This window comes from Dromiciops gliroides, chromosome 2 (assembly GCF_019393635.1).
Source record: "Dromiciops gliroides isolate mDroGli1 chromosome 2, mDroGli1.pri, whole genome shotgun sequence".
Classification (NCBI taxonomy): domain Eukaryota; kingdom Metazoa; phylum Chordata; class Mammalia; order Microbiotheria; family Microbiotheriidae; genus Dromiciops; species Dromiciops gliroides.
Genome location: NC_057862.1, coordinates 632,140,413 through 632,146,412, shown reverse-complemented (window position 1 = coordinate 632,146,412; position 6,000 = coordinate 632,140,413).

The window sequence follows — 6,000 nt, the reverse complement described above, 5'->3', positions numbered from 1 at the left end:
CCACATCTTGACTTATTCCTGTTAGCTAGTGAGCTGATAGTTCAAGTGACCTAGTGTTCAAGGCAAGGGAATTGGAATACTACTTGCTCTTCTTGGCCACTTGCAGGTTCTCTCCCAACCTCCATAACTTAGTAAGCATAATTCAGTAACTGATTCCCTCTTTATCTTCCTACCCACTCAGTTGCTCAACCTACTAACTTCTCATGAGCCACTCCTTCACTCCACACCAGCCATCCACAAAGATGGAGGTATCTTGCCATAACCCAAAAGTGCACAACCAACATGTTACAGAATTCAAAATTCCTGTATCTGATCATGATCTATTGACCTTTTACCTCTCCTTTTGCCTTCCCTTTCCTAACCTGTCTCTTCATCCAAAGCATGACTTAAAATTCCTTGGCCCCATAATTTTCCTGTGTACTGGACACTCTCTCTTCTTCTTCCCATCTTGACTTCTTGGTGAACCAATTGAAAACTACACCGTCATTTTCCCTTGTTACTAGAACCCTTATCATTTTGCTGATTGTATCCTGCCAAATCTTGACCTTGAATTGCTCTACTACATATTTATGTCACACATGCTCAATTGAGCCCTCACTTCTTTGAGGCAACTGTATTATACCTTTCTCAACAATTTACTTTCCCACCCTCTACAATGTTTCTTCCAAATATTTTCGTTTCTCCTCAAAACTTCTATGGCTTCACCTTCCTTTACTCTCTCAGCTGAGCCCTTTACCTCATATACAACAGATAAAAAATTGAGGCCATTTGCTGTGAACTACTTCTTCCTAATCTCATTTCACTCAGATATCTTTTTTCCAATATCTCCTCCTTATCTCTCACCCCTATATCCAATCTGTTGCCATGCCTGTGGATTTAGCCTTTGCTACTTCTCCCAGATACACGTACTTCTTTCCTTTGACCCTACCACCCCTCCGGTACAGGCCCTCATCTCCTCATACCTACATAGGCTACTGTTGAGTGTGCCTGTTTTAAGTATCTCCCTACTCCAATTCATTCTCTATTCCATCACTAATGTGATTTTCTTAAAGTATAGGCCAAGCATGTCATTCCTTGCCTTGGTAAACTTCAGTGGCTCCCTATTGCCTCCAGAATCAATACAAATTGCTATTTGGCATTCAAATGCCGTAATAACCTAGTCCCCTTGTACCTCTCCAGTCTTCTTATACCTTACACCTTTCCAGGTACTCTTTGATTCAGTAATACTAGTCTCCATGTGGCATCATGAACAAGACAATCCATCTCTAGACTCTAGGTATTTACTCTGACTGCCTCCTGTGACTGGGAAGGACTACCTCTTCATCGCCATCTGCTGGCTTTTTAAAAGTTCCATCTAAAATCTTATTTTCTACAGGGAAGTCTTCCCAATTGCTCTTAATTCTAATGCCTTCTCTCTTGATTATTTCCTATTTATCATGTATATTTAGTGACTTAGCCAAAGCTGAGAAATTTCCTTCTCCCATTACAGGAAATCCTCTTTTGAAAGGTACTCTAAAACCACACAGTTTAGTTCCTGGAATTCCAACCCTTCCAAGAACCTCTGATGATTTTTAGATAATCCCTTTGCCTCTCCCCACATGATTCTTGTGCAAACAATGAAGTGCCCACTCTCACTTTAATTGAAAATAACCGTACACATAGGGGAATGGAAGAAAAAGAAAGAGGACCATGGCTTTGGGGTGTGGTGATGACTTGTACTGATTTGGATTTAAGTTAGGGAGGGCTATGCAAGGTCCCTAGCCTTACCCTTTCCTCCAGATCCATCTGAGTCCAGTGACAAGATATATAACAGGATGACTGGATATGGCCCCAGATGTTTAGGGCAACTGAGGTTTAGTGAGATTTGAGCTCAGGTCTTCTTAACTATAGGGCCAGTCTTCTATCTACTGTGTCACCTAGGTGTCCCTAGGGGAAAAGGTAGTGCTAGATAAAAGGTAATGGCATTTGAAGAATAAGTTGAATTAGGAGTTAAGGAAGTACATGGTTTCTTCCAATATTATATGGTAGAACAGGCCAAAGAATCATCAGTGAATATGGAGCATCTCAGGGGAGAAATATCTCCCAGCTGGAAAGGCAGTTTTTGTTCTTAAGGTGAAGTGACTTGATCCACTGGTGAAATGCACAGTTTCAATTGATTAATGAGGCCAGTCCAAACTCAGATTGAAAAAGGAGCCAAATAACCATCACTGGCAAGAAGGAGGTTGAGTGATTAAGAGACAAGTACTACAGACAAGTTCATTCCGCCACTATCCTCTTTTGGAGGCCAATCTGTCTCTGCTGAAAGAAGTAACAGAAGTGTTGACAAAAGGAAAAGCCATGCCCTAGCACTGCCTAAGGGAGATGTGGGTAAATAATGATTATACCTAGATTCCAAAGATGTAAACTACCTCTAGGTGGAGTAGCTGGCTTACTTACCAATGTTACAAAAAAACACCAAAGATTTCCTTAAAAAGTAGAAAAACATTTCACTTAGAGACAGTACTTCCATGTTGTTTCATCTCCTGCATGAGGAAACTTAAGAAAATGAGATGTCAAATCAGCTGCTATGCCAGTAATATTGAAGAGGAGACTGAGGACATCATGACAAACAGATGCTGTGGCAAGCTTTTCCTTTTGACAAGATTTGTCAACTGACAATTTGCAGTATAAGTGAGAGTGAAGAGAGGTGAATGACTCCTAGATTTTAATGAAAGCATGGATAAATGAAAGAATAAAGGTGTCCTTGACAGAAATAAGGATTCTTTTTTTCAAAAGGGGTGCTTAAGGGGAAAAACAATGAGCATTTTTGTTTGTTTTATTTCATTATGTTCAGCTTGAGATGTTGTTTGGACATTCTGAAAGGAATTTTTAGCAGACAGTTCACATATGACTAGAGCTCAGAAGGGAGACAAGGACAATATATACTGATGTGAGAGTTGTCTGCATTAAGATAATGGTTAAAGCTAAGGGAGACAATGAGGTTATCAAATAAGAATATAGTGAGAAAAGAGAACACAGGATAGAGTATGGTGTATAGCTCATTCATAGTACCATACACATGGATTATAATCCTGAAAATTAGACCAGAAAGGGCTGGTCAATGAAGATCAAAACTGACTATTACTATCATGACTTCTTGAGAGGAAAGAATATTCAAAAATAAAGTGTCATTACAGAGAGTTCAATGGAGGTGAGTAATGAAAAGAGACCACTGAGTTTAAGAATAAAAATATCATTGGCGAATTTAGAGAGAGCAGTTTTAGGCAAGAGATAAAAAGTAGTTATATAAACAGGTGAAAAGTGAATGAGATAGGATAAAGTAGAGACAAAATGAATATATTCAGCTTTCTCTAGAATTTTGTTAATGAGAAATATGTAGCAGGAAAGCCAAGGTTGAGTGTTGTTGGGTATCAATTAAGTTAACATATGTATCATTTTTGCAAATCCTAAAATTCTATATGAATGCTAGTTATTATTGCTGTTGTTCATCTTATTAGGTCAAGTAAGGGTTTTTTTTTTCTTCTTTTGTTTTTAAAGATGAAAATCTCAGAAAGCATTAGAAAAAGAACAAAGGATAAAAAGTTGAGAATTAAAGAGAAAGTTGGGATGACCAAAGGGCAATCTACCGGAGGAAAAATATGGAAAGCCAATAATGAGTTGGCTTTACAGAGAAGAGTTACACATTCATGAGTTATTAAAACAATGTTAGGGAAAATTATAGACTATGGAAAGATGACTTTATTGTACCAAATATTTTTTCATAGCAAATATTTCTCAGTTCCTGGAATATACAATGACCAAAAAAAATAATTCTAGTCTAGAAATTCATTATAACATGTTCAGGGCTTATCATGAGGAAGGCAATATTGCCCTTCAAATGCATGGTTTATCTTAATTACAGTGATTCCTCCCTTTCAAAAAAGTATTTTGAAATGTAGAAGTTATTAGAGTCAGGGGCACTATATGCAGTCCTTTCCTTGCTCTCTTTCATTTTTTTCTTTTTTTAAAAAATATCACAATTCCAATGACACAATTTAGATCTAGAAGATTTAATCAGTTCTGTAGGCACTAGAGGTCACTCTTACAATTTTGTATCTTTCAGCTCTGCTTTTGTTATTTTCCCTAATGTGATTCAATTTCAAGGAAACCCTTGGTAAAACATACTAATACTGCTGTGATAGGAATGTTGGATGTATCTGAGCCACCAATACCATGTTAGGCATAGGGCCTAATCACTGAAAGTTACATGAATAAAGAAATAGTAGGACTATTTAGCTGGCTAGGGAGTATCACTAGGACATACACTGTGTATGTGTGTATGCTGTTTAAAATTTGATAGATTTAGATAGATATCTGTATCTAAATAGTTAAATATATATAAACTTATATGTTTATTATATTATCTTTACTTAGATAGATAGATAGATAGATAGATAGATAGATAGATAGATAGATAGATAGATAGATAGATAGATAGATGTAGATATATGGACATCTATAGATAATGTATTATCTATTTATCTGTCTGACATGGAGAGAGTGTTGAGGAATGACTAGCTGCTCTGGTGTGAGAGCTTTTCAAGCCCTTTTCAGGGATGCTCATCCACCTTTGCTGTCCTCCACCTATCACTCAAATCTCACCCATGTCTCCAAAATCCTGTAACATAACCAACAGTCGCTTCTCATTAAAACTGTCTTGGCAGGTGGGCTAAACCAGGTTGAGGGTAACAGGATGGTGTTAGGAGGGTGTCTACCCCAAGTATGTGAAGAATTCCCCCTGCAGAATGGATGAATGAGAACAATTTGTTTAAACAGACCATGAAGGTGGAAGAAGGAGATGCTGTGGAGGTTGTGGATCAAAATTAGAGCTTGGTCTGATATTGAAGATGCCAAGGTTACCCTCTGGATCCTAGGTCAACATCAGTTATGTTGACTTTTGCCTTGACAGTGGAAGAAAGAGTGAAGCAGGTGACTTTGTACAACTCTGCCTCACTTAAATCTGATTCACACACAAACTGAGACATCACTCATCATCTACTTTTTTATTATTTTACTATTTTACCTACCTTGAAGTCCTATGGTGATTGGTTTGGTTGTTGTCCTTCATTCTCAAAGAGGACCAACTTGACATTGGATACATTTTTCTGGAGTGGGCACCATTAAAAGGAACCCTATGAAGCTGGTATAGGTTTCGCAATTAGATCTAAGCTAATCCACAGGATCATATGCCTCCTAAAAGGAGTGGACTAGAGGCTCCTGACAATGCAACTGCCACTTGCACAAAAGTGTCATTCAGCCATCATGAGTGCCTATGCCCCTCCCCCCATGATGATTACCAATGAGGTCAAAGGAAAAAAATGATGAAAACCTGGAGGTCCTCAGCATTAATATGTCAAACGATTCTGATTCTGGGTTACTTTAATGCCAGAATAGGTGCAGACTATCAGACATGACAGGGAGTGCTGAGGAAGAATAAAATTGGAAATAGTAAAAGCCATGTTCACTTACTACTGAAGACTCTGCTTCTCATGACTTTGCCATATCCAACATTGTCTACCATTTACCAAAATGCAACAAAATGTCATGGATGCACCCTTGTAGCAAGTGGATATTTAATAGATTATTTCATTGTAAGGAGAAGAAACAGGTAAGACGTGAGAGTGAAAAAGTGATGTGTGATGCAGAGTGCTGGCTCAATCATATCCTTATCCTCTCCAAGCTAATTATTCACATTCAACAAAAGCAGGGTTCTCCAAGGCAGAATGGCTGTCAGGAGACCCAAAATCACTAGGTTATAGTTTTTTTTTTCTTGAATGTTCAGTTTATTGCTGACCTAGAGGAAAAGCTGAGTCAGCATACCATTAGCAACAATGGGGTAGAAAAGGAGTGGGGGAACAGCTAGGTGGCGCAGTGGATAGAGCACTGGCCCTGGAGTCAGGAGTACCTGAGTTCAAATCCGGCCTCAGACACTTAACACTTACTAGCTAGCTGTGTGACCCT